The sequence below is a fragment of the Phoca vitulina genome, unplaced genomic scaffold (genome assembly GCF_004348235.1).
Source record: "Phoca vitulina isolate PV1807 unplaced genomic scaffold, GSC_HSeal_1.0 scaffold1, whole genome shotgun sequence".
NCBI classification, from domain to species: Eukaryota; Metazoa; Chordata; class Mammalia; order Carnivora; family Phocidae; genus Phoca; species Phoca vitulina.
Window position 1 is genome coordinate 80,078,262 of NW_022589704.1, and position 18,430 is coordinate 80,096,691.

At 35.0% G+C, this 18,430-nt stretch overlaps 1 protein-coding gene across 3 annotated transcripts in view; it reads right to left on the reverse strand.

Moving 5' to 3' along the window:
* The window catches only part of MBD5 (methyl-CpG binding domain protein 5), a 138,639-nt gene that overhangs the window by 65,202 nt on the left and 55,007 nt on the right, over positions 1–18,430 (reverse strand). For 2 of the 3 annotated variants that reach the window (XM_032410845.1, XM_032410827.1), the window contains exon 2: positions 6,119–6,292. The exons of the other annotated variant lie outside the window; for it this stretch is intronic. The gene's annotated coding sequence lies outside the window, so the exon portion shown is untranslated. The remainder of the gene's footprint in view (positions 1–6,118; positions 6,293–18,430) is intronic. 3 annotated transcript variants of the gene reach the window in all.

Genomic DNA, 18,430 nt, shown 5'->3' on the forward strand with positions numbered 1-18,430 from the left:
CCGTTCGGAATTCAAATTAGATGTCACGTCCTGGAAGAGACTACACTATATACCATAGGTAATCTCTCAGACTTTAAGTCACTGATAACTCTTGTCATCCATTTGTTTGTCATCATTTATTTGTTTGTTTATTGGCTATCTCTTCCCAGCGGAATGTAAACTCCCTCACAGCAGGGACGTGTCTCTCTAGGTCCTTCCTATCTATATTCCTAGTTCCTGGTACCTGGCCTGCACTAGGTGCTTAAGTGCTTCCTGAAGACTATGCATATTCTAATTAGTCAACATAGTTTTATATTCTGATTTTTGCCATGTAGGCTTAGTAAGATTTTTTAGCAATACATGCATCTAAAATGAAAGAGATTTTTAAAAGAGGCTAGTAGAAGCCAATGAGTATTAATGTTGACAAAATATACAAAAGATTTTTTGCTCTAGATCTGTCCCTGATGATCTCATAATCTCCGAGTGATAATTTCTGTGTAGAAAGTATGATAGGGCTTTTAAGAAAGTTAACAAACTGACTTTATGCTTTATTTGTAAAGTGCATCAGTTTTATTTATGAAGTAGTTTATATACACATTTTAATTGGATTAATGAAGAAACCATTAAATGAATCCAACAATATAACAATTAAACTTTTATTTCAATAGGATGCTAATTAATGCAACAGACCTTTTTTCTTCATCTGCTTTACTGACATTCTTGTCAACCTACGAATACACTCACTACTTAATACGGTATTAAATGTATACCTTAAAAGTTTTCTCAAGACATCATGAAGACTATCAGATTATGACATCATGAAAACTAATAAGTAGCTATTCTTCATAAATCTTTCCGAATAACATCAAACATTATAAATCTTCTGAATTATGTCACACAAACTTGACTAATGGTAAAAATAATAAATTGATTTTTCAGTCATGTGATATCATGAGTAAATTCTATTAAAATGTGTAAAATGACATCACACATTGCTCTTGTGCCCAGTGGAGTTCCTTGGATGCATAGTAGGATAGAATGAATACCAGATGAACTGCTGATTTATCAAGGTAAGACTATGTAAATCAGGTAAAATACCAATGTTTCATATATTATATAATTCTAAGCCATCATTTATACTTTTTATGCTATGATTATCATCTTAGCCCTTGAAATATTTAAAGTTAAATAAGAAGTCTGTTCCATTCCAACATTTGCAAGTGAATGCCTCATGTTCTCCGACTGAGAACAAGTCTCACATAAAACCTATCTCTATACTTCAATTCCAAAATAATACGTAAATACCACAATAGGTATGATTGGATTAAAAAATAACATCAGCATTAGCATTTTGGAAAGTAATGTCTGAGTGGCTACAACATTATTATCATTTGACTGGGTAATAAATGGATATACTCATAATCTTTCCATCATTATTAGTTAAATTGTGCTTGTTAGAGCAGCCCTAAATCACGTTTCTCCTTTCCAATTATCTTTCACCCTCATATCAATTAGTCAAACAGCTCCTTCACAGCACTTAGCCAGCCCTCCCATTCAACCTTCCCATCTGTTTCACCTCTCACCTATTTATTCAAGCTATATGCACTTTTATTTATGAGCACACTTATCTTGCAGTTACATATTTTTATCATTTTTAAAAAACTTCCCCATAGATTATCCCTATATTCATTCTGGTTATTATTGTCATTTGGTTCTTATCTTCACTGTACAGCCACTTCTTCTAAAACACACTTCTTAGATGCACCCGATGTAAGGCTCTATCAGGCTCTACTATCCTTCAGGCTCTACTTAGCCCAAACTACCTCAGCACATTTACATTTGTTTTATACCGTTGTGTCAGGGTACCATGAGCACATCTTTCCTCACCTGATGACTGAAGCTCTCTAGTTCCAAATGTCTTTGCACTTTTAGTGCAGAAAGGTGTAAACGTTCACAACCTATACCTGAGGGATCATATTTATGTAGGAAGGTTACATTTTTTCACAAACTCAGTACGGGGTTAGGTTCCTCAGAATGAGGCCAGTTCTTAAAGTCAAGGTAACAGGCATCTTGGCCTATGCCCATCTATGGTTAGGGGAATTATTTATATCCATTTCTAGCTACCAATGTTAAGCAACTTATACATTCTAGCCTTCAGAGAGCTAAATGTTGAGTATAGTAGACTGCAATTGGCCTGAAATACTTTGTAGCTCCTTTTATCAGGAGGTAGTATTTATTACTCCACACTTTGAATCTGGGCTGGCCTTGCGACTTGCTTTGACCAATGGAATGTGATGGATGTACTACTGTTCAAGTGCTGAGTTTAAACCTTGAGAGGCCTTGCATCTTCCACTTGCTTCTTGGAATGCCATTGTCACAAGAACAACCTGAGCTAGCCCGCTTAAGAATGAGAATCCAGGTGGAGACCGACAAGTCCAGCTATTCTAGCCAGCCCAGCTAAGGGCTTAGACATGTGAGTACAGTCAACACCATGTGGAACAGGGATGAGCTGGCCCAGCTGAACCTAACCTAGACTGCCAACCCACAAAATCATGACTATTTTTTCAAACAGCCAAAAATTATACAGAAAACAACCAGAAGGTCTAAAAACAGTGTTTTATGTAAATTAATTACCGTATTGAGAAGCTATGTAGGTCTACCCTTTATTAGCTTGTGACCTGGGGCAAGTTTTAAAATTCCTTTCCTTTATAAAACAGATTATAGCCCTATAGAATTGTTCTTAAACCAATGGCCGGCACACAGTAAGTATCCAAGTTGTTATTATTTATGCATGCTATTAAAATCATGTTATGGAAAATTTTATAGCACTGGAAAAGATCTGTGATATTGTCAGGTGAAAAAACATACTACAAAGTTGCATGTATAATTATAAATCTTCATTTACAAAAATGCTGTTATATATGTAGATGGGGAATAGAGCAGCACTACCCTCTCAGTGGTTGTCTCTGGCTAGCAGGAATATGAATGATTTTTATTTTCTTCATTGCTTTTCTGTATTTTCAAAATTTTCCATAGTAAAAATGTATTGGCTTTTCAATCAGGAAAAATATTATTTCCAAAAAACTAAATATAATATCCATAGATCAGCCAATTAATGTTTTCCTAATCTTTAAAAGCATTAAGGAAACTTTTTATTGGAAATAGTCACAAGCTTTGTGCCTAGTATTATGCTATTATTTCTCCTTCTGTTTTAGCCAATTAGAGAAAAAGATATAAAATGCTACATTAACCTGGATGTTCTAAATACTAGAAAAAAAATTAAGGTTATCCCTTTGATTGGTTCTAAAATGCTTCAGAGTGTCACTCCTAATTTTCTGCTTGGAATACATCTCCCATCCCCACATTCTTGTTCTTCATTAAACCAACTTCTGTTTATCTCGGTTTAAATGTCACTTCCTCAGAGAAGCCTTCCCTGGTTTCCCCAATCATTATTTGGTTTTCCAAGTCTAAACTGGGTACCCCTTGTAATTCCTCCTTATAATATCCAGTAATTCACATATATTACTATACATAACTGAGCTTTCTTTTCACCCTTGCCATTCTACATAACTGTAAAGAAAGAGCAATTGAGAGAGTTAATTTCAAGTTAAAGCTTCCCTTTGTGCCTTTAAAAATATTTAAGGAGGGGCACCTGGGTGGCTCAGTTAAATGACTGACTCTTGATTTTGGCTCAGGTCATGATCTCAGTGTTGTGAGATCAAGCCCTGCGTTGGGCGTGGAGCCTGCTTAAGATTCTCTCCCTTTCCCTCTGCCCCCATGCTCATGCAGTCTCTCTCTCTCTAAAAAAATAAAAAAAAAAATGTAAATAAATAAAATAATTAAAATAAAAATATTTAAGGAAGTGGAAAGTGAGGGTCGTTATACATATGTAGAAAATGCTTACTATGCATTATTTATTTGAGAGAGAGAGAGAGAGTGCGCACAAGCATGGGGAGGGGCTGATGGAGAGGAGAGGCAGAGAATCTCAAGCAGACTGGTGCTTAGTGCAGAGCCCAAGGCGGGGTTCATCTCATGAACCTGAGATCATGACCTGAGCCAAAACCAAGAGTTAGAGGCTTAACTGGCTGAGCCAACCAGGTGCTCTCATTTTACTTTCTTAAAAGCTAAAAAGTATACAGTCACTAGCTCCCAAATATGTATTCTGTAAAAAAAAAAAAAAAAAAAAAAAATTAGAGAACTGTTTTAAGTATAATAGTAAGTTATACCAGCACATCTATAAGCTAATTGATAAACTCACTATACTGCTGAGGGAAATATTATTTATGATTTCTTTCTGTATATTAGCCACCAGCAGAGTTTGCTATTTTTGTTTTTCTATAGTATAGTGAAGTTTCTCCTAGAGAATATTTATAAAAAATACTTGTCTGCATTTACATAATATATTTTAGAGTAAACTGAGCACGTTTAAGGAGTAACTTTCACATTTTATCTGTACATTAATGTATTGTGGCTACTCCAGGAACAGCTCAATATATACAGGTCAAATATTGCTGAGAAATGATGTATATCAATATTGTTTTTTTCCCAAAACTGTACTAATAATGAGACAATTATGAAAACACCAATTTGAAGAGATATACGCACCCCTATGTTCTTTGCAGCATTATTTAAATAGCCAAGATATGGAAGCAAGCTAAGTGTCCATTAATGGATGAATGAATAAAGAAGATGTGGTATATATATATATATATATATATACACACACACAATGGAATATACTCAGCCATAAAGAAGAATGAAACCTTGCCATTTGTGACAACATGAATGGACCTAGAGGGTATTATGCTAAGTGAAGTAAGTCAGATAGAGAAAGACAAATACTATAGGATTTCACTTACTTACGGAATCTAAAAAAACATGAACAAACAAAAACAAAACAGAAACAAACTCATAGATACAGGAAATAAACCTTTGGTTACCAGAAGGGGGAGGGATTGGAGGGTAGGCAAAATACATGAAGGAGACTAAGAGGTAAAATCTTCCAGTTATAAAATAAACAAGTCATGAGGATGTAATGTACAGCATAGGGAATATAGTCAATAATATTGTAATAACTTTGTATAGTGACAGATGGTAACTAGATTTATCACAGGGATCATTTTGTAAGGTATGAAAATATTTAATCACTATGATGTACACCTGAAATTAATAGGATATTGTATATCAGTTATACTTCAATTTAAAATTAAATAAATCAGTGTTGGAAAAAAAAAAAAGAATGAGACAATTACGAATTGTACCCATTTGGGGTAGTATAACATATTTAAACAACTAATATTTATATGCTCTTTTACTTACAAGTGTTTAGCACTCCTCATTTCATCTGGCAATGGATACCCAGTTACTACTTGGAATAATCAGTTCTGTAGAGAGGTAATAGTGCCCCCTAGTAACCTTCAAAATCAGTTTACTCAAGGCGGAAATAGGAAGACTCCTCAGCCATTGTAGAAACTCACCCAAAGACACTGTCTCTAAATATTTATCAATACGTAGGAACACTCAGGTCCAATCAATGCCTCCAGCAATGTAATTAAATGTAAAAGAGAACTAATAAGGTCTCTCAAGAAGGAAGAGGAGGACTATCGTCTCTGTGTGGATTCTAAAAACAGAAGTCCAAAGCATACAATCTCTCAGTCCCATGAAATAAGTGAACTTTCACTGTGCTTATGTAGCTCACAGATCAGGAACAAAATGAATGAGTAGTAATACCTGCAGATGTTTTGTGGTGTCATATGAAAAGTGTCTCAAGGAAACTCCATTTAGCATTGGACTGCCCCTGGAATGCTGAGGGAGGCAGAGAAAATGGGGCAGCCAAAGAAAACAGGCACTAAGTATTCAGGTTGGAGAGGGAGGGAGTTTCAGTACCATAAAACCAGGCAGAGAGTATATCTTAGAGAACGTGCTGAAGAAAAGCAAAACCTGTAGAAAATAAAGTCTCTAATTTAACAAATAGTTAAGTAAAGTACAAGACCAAGTTACAAACAAGAGGACTCTGAGCCAAATCCCACCTGTGGCAGTGTTTGGCACATACACAGTTCAAGAATAATAATAAAAGTGAATTAGTTGACAATATTTAAATTAAAAGATTTCACATGAACATTTGCATTTCCTGCTTTACCTGAGAACCTGGACAATGTGGTAACACTAGGTCAACATGCCCGCCTTGCAACAATTATCTGGAACGGAGCAGTGGCTGCTCCTTCCGAAAGGACTTGGCTCTCCAGTTCAGTGCAGTAGCTTTCTGCTTCATTCCCACCAGCCTGGCCCCTGTAGGCACTTGGGTTTCCAACCTCTGGAATAGAAAGGACCTTGAGATAAGGCTTGAAGGACTCATTGTAGCCCTTGACAAGAAGTACAGCTTACTTTTTTTTTTTTTATTTAACGACCACTTAACCTACACTTCATAGTTTCTTCACAATGGTGGAGAATGAACTCTCGGTGGATCATCATGCATTATTAGTATGTGAAGGAGTGCTAGTAAAGCAGCTAAAACCAAGAGCAAACAGTTAATTTTCTTGATAAAATTGAGAGGACTGAAACCATGGTGATTTTTGAGTTAGAGGAGGTAGAGGGTACACAGAATTCTCACCCAACTTTAATCTTCTATCACCTCTTCTTTCTTAGCCCCATCATCAGTAATACCACATTAGCATTATCTCAAGAACTCATCTTGGGATCAAAGAATTATGGAAGCAAATTGTACATTACCATTATTGAGTTATAAAATGCCACCCCTCGACTTTTAACATTGTTTCCTTTCAGCAAATAAGAAAAAAAAAATTATAAGGACTTTCAAAAGTGTACTTGAGACCTTATCACTCCTTACTCTATTTTCTCCTAGCCATCAAGGAGACATTGACAAGGTTCTTTCTCAGTCAGGGCAAAATAATCCTTGGGACAGTGTAGCTCATTTTGTTCTCTTTCCACAGGTAATGAACAACCTTCTGATTTTTGTTGGATTTCATAGGTGCTTTGATATCATTAAGTTCATAATTTGGGTATCAGGTACAAGTACTTCAGTCAATGAAAGCAAATAAACAGACAAATGGGTTATGTTTGGCTTATAAGTTAAATTCTTGTAAATACAGGTGATCTGTATCAGAACCTAGAGGCCCATCACCCATGAGAGCAATGGCAAATGAACTTTTTCTTTATTTTCTTTATTTTTTAAAGTAATCTCTATGTCCAACATGGGGCTTGAACTCATGACTCTGAGATCAAGAGTCGTATGTCTACTGACTGAGCCAGCCAGGTGCCCTCAACTTTTTCTTTTAATTGGAAGAGTAAGGACCACATCCAGGACCATAATTACTCCACAGGGCGCTCCCCCATCTTTGGGTATTTCCTGATAGCCAGCCTACTTGTTCTTTTTTCTTTTCAGTTTTAGGCCAGAGCAGGACAGGGGAATGTTTATAGCACATGGTGTACATATGCTTGAGCATCACTTTTCCTCAGAAAGCAGCCAGGAGGGACAAAGGAGCAACTAAGGGATATGGAACCAAGATTAAATAACTATGTTCCTATAATCCTGATATATTAAAGGTACTCCAGACATTAGATTAAGTGTTTTAAGTATTTACTGGGTATCAACTACATGTGAAGCACAGTAATGGATACCAAGGAACTGGACATAAAGAGCATATATGCCTAAGAGGTGGAGGGCAGGGAGTGGGGCAATCAGGGAAACAGGTAATTACAACATTGAATGACACTGGCTACAATAGGGCTAAATATGGAGTGCTAAAGGAGTACAAAGAAAGAGCTAGTTTAGGGGCGCTTGGGTGGCTCAGTCGTTAAACATCTGCCTTCAGCTCAGGTCATGATCCCAGGGTCCTGGGATCGAGCCCCATATTGGGCTCCTGCTTGGTGGGGAGCCTGCTTCTCCCTCTCCCACTTCCCCTGCTTGTGTTCCCTCTCTCCCTGTCTCTGTCTGTCAAATAAATAAATAAAATCTTAAAAAAAAAAAAAAAGAGCTAGTCTAGTTTTCAGGGATCAGAGAAAGGGGGACACAGGATACATTTAAGGATGCACTGAAGTTAGACAAAGAAAGGTAGTAGGAGACCTGCAACTTCACCTCATCCATGCAAATGATCTTAGTTCCAAAAGATTAATATTAAAGATTTTACATTTCTGTCTGATAATAACAATTCCAATATTATATATATATTTTTTAAGCTGGTAAGCAAGCATAGAGGTCTCATTTTGTCAGACCTTTTAACCTTGAGATGGGATAAGTGATAAAGCATTAATGAACATTTTCCACAGGAAGATCTGGATGCCTGCCTCATGCCTGAAATAGAAAACGGTGACCTGACATCCAGATAAGCAAATACTGTTTTCTAGAAGAAATACTATCGAAGGACAATGATTCACTTCAATAAGAAAGTATTATTAGATGTGAATGCATTGGAAGCAGAAGCTAAAAGGAGCAAGATATGGATGAGGGAGTCTTAGCCTATATATAAAGTAGTTCAAAGCCATTTGGAAGTATATCCGTCAATAAAAGAAGTTCGTAAGTGATGAAAATAAGATGACTACTCTTCTAAAGCTATTCTAGACAAATGTATGAATAATATTAGCTGACTTCCTACCATCTTCTGGGAACAGCATGGAGCATTTTATACATACATATGTTAACTCGTTTAATCCTTGTCACAACCCTATAAATAAGTACTATTATTTTTTCTTTTTGAGAATTAAGGAAATGGAGGCAAGAGAAATTAAATAACTTTACTTTCTCTTTTCCTCTCTGGTAATTTATATCCCCCTTTCCTATTATATTGTTTTTCTCCTTAGTGTTTAACTTATTTTACATTTACCCTATTGTTATTTCCTCTATATTTTTAACATTTACCCTCTTGTTATTTCCTCTGACAAGAACATAAGCTCTGTGAGCACATGGCCATATAAGTCATCACAACAGACAAAATTCCCTATAATTTTTTGCTTTAGGTTCAATACTCCTTGAAAGCTGGCTGTCTCGCAACTTTTTTACTTCCCATAGCACAAAGTATAGAACCTCACACATGATGGAGTCAAAAATATTTGTTGAGTGAATGATGAGCATAATTGATCAGTAAGCATGTACTGAGTCCTTGTCATGCTCAGCACTGCACACGTCACTGTCAGATCGGGAAGTACAAAATACCATTGATATTCTCAGAGAACTTAACACCTAGCAACAGAAGTAGGTAGAAGCATGAGGAATACCCAGGGTACAAAATAAGAAGGCCTCACATTTCCTTACTTCCATTCTTCAATGTAATGATGTCTGAAAATGCTTATTCACCACTCCTCCCAAGACACCCTAGTAGTTTGCTGCATTAAACTTTCATGGAAATGCCAGGACTGTTCACAACTCCATGCCCATGCACATGTTGTTCCCTGGACATAAGATTTCTTTCTGCATTCTTTTTTTTTTTTAAAAAAAAACACACACACACACACATACACACACACATACAGAAAGAGAGAGAGAGAGCACAAGTAGGCAGAGTGGTATGCAGAGGGAGAGGGAGCAGAGCAGGGAGTCCGATACAGGGCTTGATCCTAGAACCCTGGGGGCTTGATCCTAGAATCCTGAGGGCTTGATCCTAGAATCCTGGGGGCTCGATCCTAGAATCCTGGGGCTCGATCCCAGAACCCTGGGATCTGACCTGAGCCGAAGGCAGACACTCAACCGACTGAGCCACCCAGGCGCCCCTTCCTTCTGCATTCTTAAAGCAACCTTGTGCTCTTTAAACTCTAGGGTCAACTACTCCATGAAGAACCCTCTAGCCTCCTGCTCAGAGTTACTTATTCATTCCTTTCTCATTCTATAGTGCTGTTTACATGCTGACCACACTGTTTTATGTACACACATTCCTTGTTTCATATAGCTTTGTTTTTGTGGTTCCCAAACACATTACCAGGTACATGGTATGCAAACAATGTGCTTTGAGTTGAATTATTTGTTTTTCCCACCTTTCAAAATGCTAAAGAACTTTTTTACTCCCCTAAACTATAATCATAAAATAGCAAAGTTCTTGTTTAGTAATATGTTAAAACCACCCAGTGATATATAAAGGTGGCTAATTGCAGGTGTGTATTCAACCAAAATCAAATGGAGGCTGAATAGAATCTACTTTTCTCTTATTCTATTTTCAGTACAATTTCTAAATTCGGGGACTGTCTGCAGTGCCTACAAGAGTGCCTGGCACACAGAGAATAACTTGTTGAGTAAATAAAATGAATGCTTATATACAAACTAAATGTACTATAGAAACTCAGAGATGAGGTAACAAATGATAGAACAGTGAGCTAATGGTTAGGAAGTGTGGAATCTGAAACTTTCTAGCTGTATATAACTTTGAGTAAGACACTTAACCTGAGCTTTAATTTTTCAATTTGTAAAATTAATGGCTTGGACTAGATCAGTATTTTTCAAATTATTTTAGGTGTAGGTCTCTTTTATCTAATTTATCTAATGAAATCTAATGAAATCTCCATTATATAAAACAGAAAAAAGACTTACTGGTAATAATTCATTGTGTAAGACCAAATTATAATATTACTTATTAAAATCCATCAATAAAAATAAGGCACTATTTTGATTAGTAAAAAGTATGAAGTCAAGAGATACAGGTGACAGTTGCCATTTTAAATCATCTTCAAAAGCGTCATTTTTGTACTTTGTTTTGGCTTTCTAATATTGATACAATTCTGATTACCACAGAAAAGTGATTGCCAAAGGCAACCTTTCTTTTTTTTTTAAATAGTGAATTTGGGGGCGCCTAGGTGGCTCAGTCATTAAGTGTCTGCCTTCAGCTCAGGTCATGATCCCAGGGTCCTGGGATCGAGCCCCACATCAGGCTCCCTGCTCTGCAGGAAGTCTGCTTCTCCCTCTCCCACTCCCCCTGCTTGTGTTCCCTCTCTCGCTCTCTCTCTGTCAAATAAATAAATAAAATCTTAAAAAAATAAAATAAAATAAAATAGTGAATTTGGCTTTGGCAACATTAAGATCTCTGCAATTAAAATGGTCTAGAAGCTTGAAGGAAGGAAGAGTAAAGAAAATCTTGTTTCTAAGACTGAATGAGTATATCTCATCATTACTCATGTTTCTGGGCATAAATGTGAAATATGGCAAGAAATACTCAAAACTAAAATTAAGCAAGAAAACTTCCTTAATACAATATTATCATATTAATTTGCCATTGCAAAACTGTTAAGGAGTGATAAGGATACATGGAAGAGAGATGCCCCTACGTCGAGTCTGTAATTATTCAATGAGGCATACATGCTACAGCAATGCTCTTGCTTATATAACCTAATTTGGACATATCATAATGAACTCAAGTTTTTAAAAAGCTCAGCTAAAAGCTTAAAAATAAAAATGCATACTCATAAGAAGTTCAAATATGTATATGAATATTGGTATAAAACTTCAGTCAGCAGTCCATAAAAATATAAACTAATAGCATGGTTTATTTTTGTTTCATGATGTGTTTATGTGTTTGTTTCATGATGTGTTTACAACTTGGTATAACACACTTTGAATGCACATGCTACTTTTATTACAGTGTTAATATATTTTTAAAATTTAAATTTGCATCCAACATTTGGAAAACTTTGAAGAATCTCTTCTGAGCTGGATATTCTTCTGGTCCATCCAATTCTATCATTTCTACCTAAGCTAGAAAAGTGAGAGAGACTTCATAAAGATGACTTCAATTTTTTCAACTCAATCTCATATGTGTTTACTGAGGTAAGACACTCATGGAACAGGAAAAAGCCTGATTAGATTGAAGTGGAGAATTGTGTTAGGAAGTATGAATATAGCTTTTAAAAAATATGTCCATTTTCCTTGTATAGGGTGAATCTCTATGTATATAAGCTCAAAAAAGTTTTGGTATCATAAATCCATGACATTCTAACATAAGAATTGCTGGTCTATAGGTATCTATTTTTTTTTAAGATTTTATTTATTTATTTGACACAGAGAGATACAGCGAGAGAGGGAACACAAGCAGCGGGAGTGGGAGAGAGAGAAGCAGGCCTCCCGCTGAGCAGGGAATCCGACGTGGGGCTCGATCCCAGGACCCTGGGATCATGACCTGAGCCAAAGGCAGATGCTTAACGACTGAATCACCCAGGTGCTCCATGGTCTATAGGTTTCTTAACTTATAAATGCAATCTCATTCCTATGTAGTCATTTGCTGACAATGACATCTGTCAGATGGAGATTAACTTGTCAGTAATTTTGCCATTATTTACTTGAGGAACATATTCTGATTTGAACTACAGAGGAAACTCTCTTAACTGACCTCCACTTAAACAAATCAATCAATTAATCAAAACAGCATTTCTATTTGAAAACAGACAAATGTTTACCTCTGCTCTTACCATTTGAGTTGTATACTTTCCAATATTAGTTGTGTTGTTTCCAAAGCTGTCTGAGTTAATAACACTTGCTGGTGTAATTTGGGAATTTAAAAAAATATTTTGTAGGGCGCCTGGGTGGCTCAGTTGGTTGGGCGACTGCCTTCGGCTCAGGTCATGATCCTGGAGTCCCTGGATCGAGTCCCGCATCGGGCTCCCTGCTCAGCGGGGAGTCTGCTTCTCCCTCTGACCCTCCCGACCCTCCCCCCTCTCATGTGCTCTCTCTCTCAGTCTCTCTCTCTCAAATAAATAAATAAAATCTTTAAAAAAAAAATTTTGTAAACTAATGGAATGTAAGTATAAAAAGAGAATGACTGTTTCTGTGAAAATTAAGTTGAAGGCATAATGTTTAATATCAGCCTCCTAAAAATGAGGTCAAATAGGATGAGAGAGTGGAGAATCTTGGGTGTGGGGGGGGCAACCCTAAAAATCTTGAGTAATTCTGTATTCAGATTATCTTGCAAGTGTCTTTGAATTCTCGTTCCTCTCCAAAGTTAAAAAAATAAAAACAAAAGCAAACCACATTGGTATAAAGACACTGCTGTACTCCAACAAGTAAACTCATAGGGAAAGGTTTTGATCTAAAAAGATTGCTGACTACTCTTTTAACGATAGAAAACCAACTGATGGTTACCAGAGGGGACGGGGGCGGGAGGGGGATAGGTTAAATAGGTGATCAGATTAAGGAGCGCACTTCTGATGAGCACTGGGTGTTGTATATAAGTGCTGAATCATCAAACTGTATACCTGAAACTAATATTATGCTGTATATTAACTAACTAGAATTTAAATAAAAACTTAAAAAAATAAAAAGATTATTGACTGAATGTATATTTATAGATTACAGATTGAAATGTTTAATTGTAAGTATTTTTTAATGACTCTTTGCTTTAACACATCTTTTCAATTAATAAATCAACTACAGGTTCAGATTGTGATGGATAAGGGGCCTTCTCTATTACTGTTACAAAAGCAATATTTGTGACTGAGAGTATGAATTCATTTTGAAATGATGAAGTTGTTTGGGATTGAAGGTCTATTTTCTTTTGATTCTCATTATTTTAGAAACATACTGATAAAGAAGTTATTATATAATTATTGAATGAAGAATCTTTAGTGAGAAATAAACTCTGAAAACAGATATACTTAACAATATCCTAAAAATAATTAACACCAAAAAATGACAGAATTACAATCAGAAAGTAATCAATCCACAGTCAACATACATTTCTCAGAAACTGATAAATCACATAGGCAAGAAATTAATAAAGATATAAATGATTACAACTACACAAAATGCTCAATCTATTGATGGACATCTTGGCTCTTTCCATAGTTTGGCTATTGTGGACATTGCTGCTATAAACATTGGGGTGCCAACCCCTTCAGATCATTACATTTGTATCTTTGGGGTAAATACCCAGTAGTGCAATTGCTGGGTCATAGGGTAGCTCTATTTTCAACTTTTTGAGGAACCTCCATACTGTTTTCCAGAGTGGCTGCACCAGCTTGCATTCCCACCAACAGTGTAGGAGGGTTCCCCTTTCTCCTAACTCATTGCATTAAATTTTCCTTTTCATTAAAAAAGAAAGATCCATATGTTATAGAAAATTAGGGAATATCTTAAGAAAGTACAAAGTTAAAATCACAACATCTAGAGAATATCATTATTAATATGCCAGTATGTCTTTCCAGTCTAGATTTTCTAGAATAACTGTAAATTTGTCTTTATGTAACTGAGATTATGCTGTTATGTCCTAATTTTCCACTTTATATTATTTTTAATGTGGTATCAGGCCATTAAACATTTTTGTTTCTATGTAATAATTTTAATGAATATTATATTATTTATAACTTATTATAAATATGATATGATATGAGAATGATAAATTTATATTATTATATCATATGTGTACATCATAATTCATTTCATTAATGTTAAACTTTTATACTGCTTCCAATTTATGCCAGGTGAATAATGCTAGAACTGACAATGCTGGGTCAATTTTCTACATTTTTAGTGATTGGTTTTGCATAGATACCTAGAATTAAAATTATTTAATAAAGGAAAATAATTTTGACTAAGCAGTCTCCTATGGGTAGAACCATAGGCTAGGGGACCAGCCTCATTTCTTCTCTGTTAGGTTTATCTTGTTAGATATATTGTGTGTATCTGCTTCGAAATTATTTATTCACTAATTACAAATTTCTGTATAAACTCACAGATTAAACTCATAGCAGTGTATCTAAGTGTCAAAAAAAGCACATTTCTATGAATTTATCCTTATAAAATTTCAACTCATATTTTGAGTTATAATATAAATAGATGGAGATTGATCACTGTTTCTATTTTGTTATAGATTTTTATTTTCATAAATTAAAACTTGCATCATTTACCTCAATAAACACTTTTTCCCCATTAAAAAAAAATGCTCAATCTAAAAGAAATACACAGAAGATTATACAAATCAGTAAGAATTATAAATGCATATTTTAAAAAAGAGCACATGAGATGGAAAAAATTAGCACAGTATGGTGGTTGAGAACATAGATTCTGGACCCAGACTGGTGGAATTAAAATTTCAGCTCTCTTACTTGTGTAGACTTAGGGTATGTTACATTTCTGTCCCTCAGTTTCCTCATCTGCAAAATGAAGATAATAATCTTATCTACCACATAGTGTTGAGCAAATTGAATAAATAAAGATTTGTTAAGTACTTAGTGCTTGGACCATAGTAAGTATTATGTAAATATTTGGTAAATAAATAAAAATAACTGGCCATAAAGACAATCTCAAAGATTCCAAATAACTGAAATCACATAGAATGTATCATCTGATTAATTTTCATAAATATAGAAATTAATTTTTTATTAATTAATAGAAAATTTTAAGAAAATAATATCCCCAAATACCCCTGTGTTTGCAAATTTGAAAAACAGTGACTCATATATAGGCAGCCTTGAAAGTCAATATGAGGTCAGATCATAAATTTATAGCATAATCCAAAATGTGACCTTATTTGCCAGAACATGCCTTATTAGGCAAGACAGCAGTATGAACAGAGTTGGATTTCTGGGTTATTGAGTATAGGCATGGAAAAAGCAAAACCAGAAAATATCACATTTGCAATTTAATATCGAACTGTTCTTAAAAAATATACACAAATACCCACAAGGGGTGTGTGTGAGAGAGAATGATGAAGTAAATATGGCAAAATGTTAATTGTTGAATTTGTACATGTAGATAATAAATAGATACATAGATAAATAGATAATAGATTACCTAATAAATAGATAATTTACATAAACTATAATAACTTTTTGGTAAGTCTGAAATCATTTCAAAATAAAAAGTTTTAAAAATATAGGGAAAACGGGAGCCTGGGTGACTCAGTCGGTTAAACGTCTGCCTTTGGCTCAGGTCATGATCCCAGGGTCCTGGGATCGAGCCCAGCGTTGGGCTCCTTGCTCAGCGGGAAGCCTGCTTCTCCCGCTCCACCCTGTTCTGTCACTATCTGTCTCTCTCTCTCTCAAACAAATAAATAAAATCTTAAAAAAAAATGTAGGGAAAACACAAGCAAAAGTAAAATAGGACCAGGGTTGTGGAGATGGGTGAGCAAAAGAAAGAGGGGCAATGAAGTTTGAGATATGGCAAATGTGTTAATGAGGATATGGAAAACAGAATCTAAACTGGAATAAAGGTCTATATGAAGTTAAAGAACATGCAGTACAGGTATAAGGGAAGGAGGAAAGGAAATATAAGTAGATAAAAGGCAGGAGAAATAGTCTGACCTGAAGCAGTTAAAATGTTGGGGAGATAAAATATAGCCTCATGAAAATTATAAGGCAAAGTGATTAAATGCTTAAATAAATAAAGGGCAAAGTAAAATTCTGCATAAGGTCAGAAAAGGTTACTATAAAGGGCTACTGTACTTTTGAATCTCTTCCTTACTTTGCCTAACTCCCTCAGCCTCATATATGGGTTGGAATAACTCAAATTTAAGGTAAAGAATATTTAGAAAGAAAGAAAGAAAAGAAGGGAGAAAGGAAGAAAGAAAGAAAGAAGGAAAAGAAAGATGTGGAGGCTATAGAAATTGAGAAAAATAACTCTAATCCATCTTGCACAATGGAGAAGGACGGAATTTGAGAGGGGGAACAGCTAGAGAAGGTAAAACCTTCTGGAGAAGTTGATAGAAATGGGTCCCTTTATAGGTATTTATGTAAAATGGGATTGGTCTTGAATATTGACTAAGGAATTGGTTTTGCATATTTAGCGAGACAAACAACTACTATGTGAGATACAGTTAATAGAAATAAAGAAATAAAACTGTCAGTACTTGAAGTCAACGTGGTCATTTATTCAGAAAGCTCACACTGAAAAATTATTAGAACCAATGACAAAGATATTTAGAGGATAGTTGGGTATAAAACCAACATACAAAAACGAGAAAGGGATAATTACCCTATCTAATAGTAAATTATATTAAAAAGCTGTAGTATTGGGGCACCTGGGTGGTTCTGTCAGTTAAATATCTGACTCTTGGTTTCAGCTCAGGTTGTGATCTCAGGGTTGTGAGATCGAGCCTGGTGTCAGGCTCCTTGCTCAGTGCAGAGTCTGCTTGAGATTCTTTCCCCCTCTTCCTGTCCCTCCCGCTCCTGCCCCTCCCCCTGCTCTCACTCTCTCCCTCTCTCTAAAATAAATAAATAAAATCTTAAAAAAATTAAAAATAAATAAAAAGTTGTAGTATTGATGCGAGAATAGGTAAGTAGTGTAATAAAAGGGAGTGGCCACCAATAAACCTATAGATATGCAAATTTAGTTCATCATACAGGTGTCACTTTAATTCTGTAGGAAAAGGATGGTCAATTCAATACATAGAGTTGGGACAATTAGGTACCCACTTGGAAGAAAAATAAGTTACTTCCATGACTCATGTAATTCACAAAACATATTCCAGATGATTCAAGACTTAAATAAAAAACACTAAATCAAACTAAAATATAAATGCATTAAGACAATATAAAAGAATATGTTTATTTGTGCCATATTTATGGAGGCCTTCTAAAAGAGATGAAAACCAAATGCCATAATGAAAAGACTGCTCAATTTGACTATATTGAAATTTAAAACCTCCATTCAGCAAAAGAATCACCAAAAAACTTAAAAAATAATTGATAGGCTGAGGAAAATATTCACAAGATAGTTAACAGTCAAAGCCTTAATATCTGGAATGTATAAAGAGCTTCTAAAATCAGTAATAAAGAGATAAGAAGCCCAAAAGAAAAATGGACAGTAAATATGGATATGCTGAGAAGAGGTAAAGCAAAAGGCCAGTAAATTTAAGAAAGGATGCTCAATCTTAGTAGTAATCAGAAAATGCAAAATAAAGCAATAAGGAAGTATCACTTTTCACTCATAAGACATGTAAACATTTTTAAAATATTGGTAATATCAAGTTTGGTTGAGTATGGGAAAACTAGTGTCATAAACTGGTAGAGGGACAAACTGTTACCTCCTTTTAGGAGGGTAATGTATCATTATCGATATGAATTTAAAACATGCATATCTTTTCACACAGCAATCCTTCTTCATCATGTATGGAAAAATAATCAAATTTGTGCACAAAGAATTATGTAAGATGATATTCACAGTAGCACTAATTCATTAGAATGAAAAACACAAAACAACCTGAATGCCTTTTAATTAGAGAATAGGTAAATAAATAATATAACATTTATAATATGGAAGATAATACAACACTTAAAAGAGGTAGTTCTATAAGTGATATGGAAAGATTTCTAAGACATACTGTCAAGTGAAGAAAAGCAAGTTGAAGAACATATTCTAAGTGTAAAAACATTTAGGTGACATTTAAATATCACACATAACGTTGTAGTACTTTTAGTATCTATAGATGCTGAAATTGGATTCCCTTTTACATAAAATACCATGAATTTCCAACCTTTCCTTCCTTGGGTGGTCTTAGTAAAAATAATCTTTGTATCTTAATCT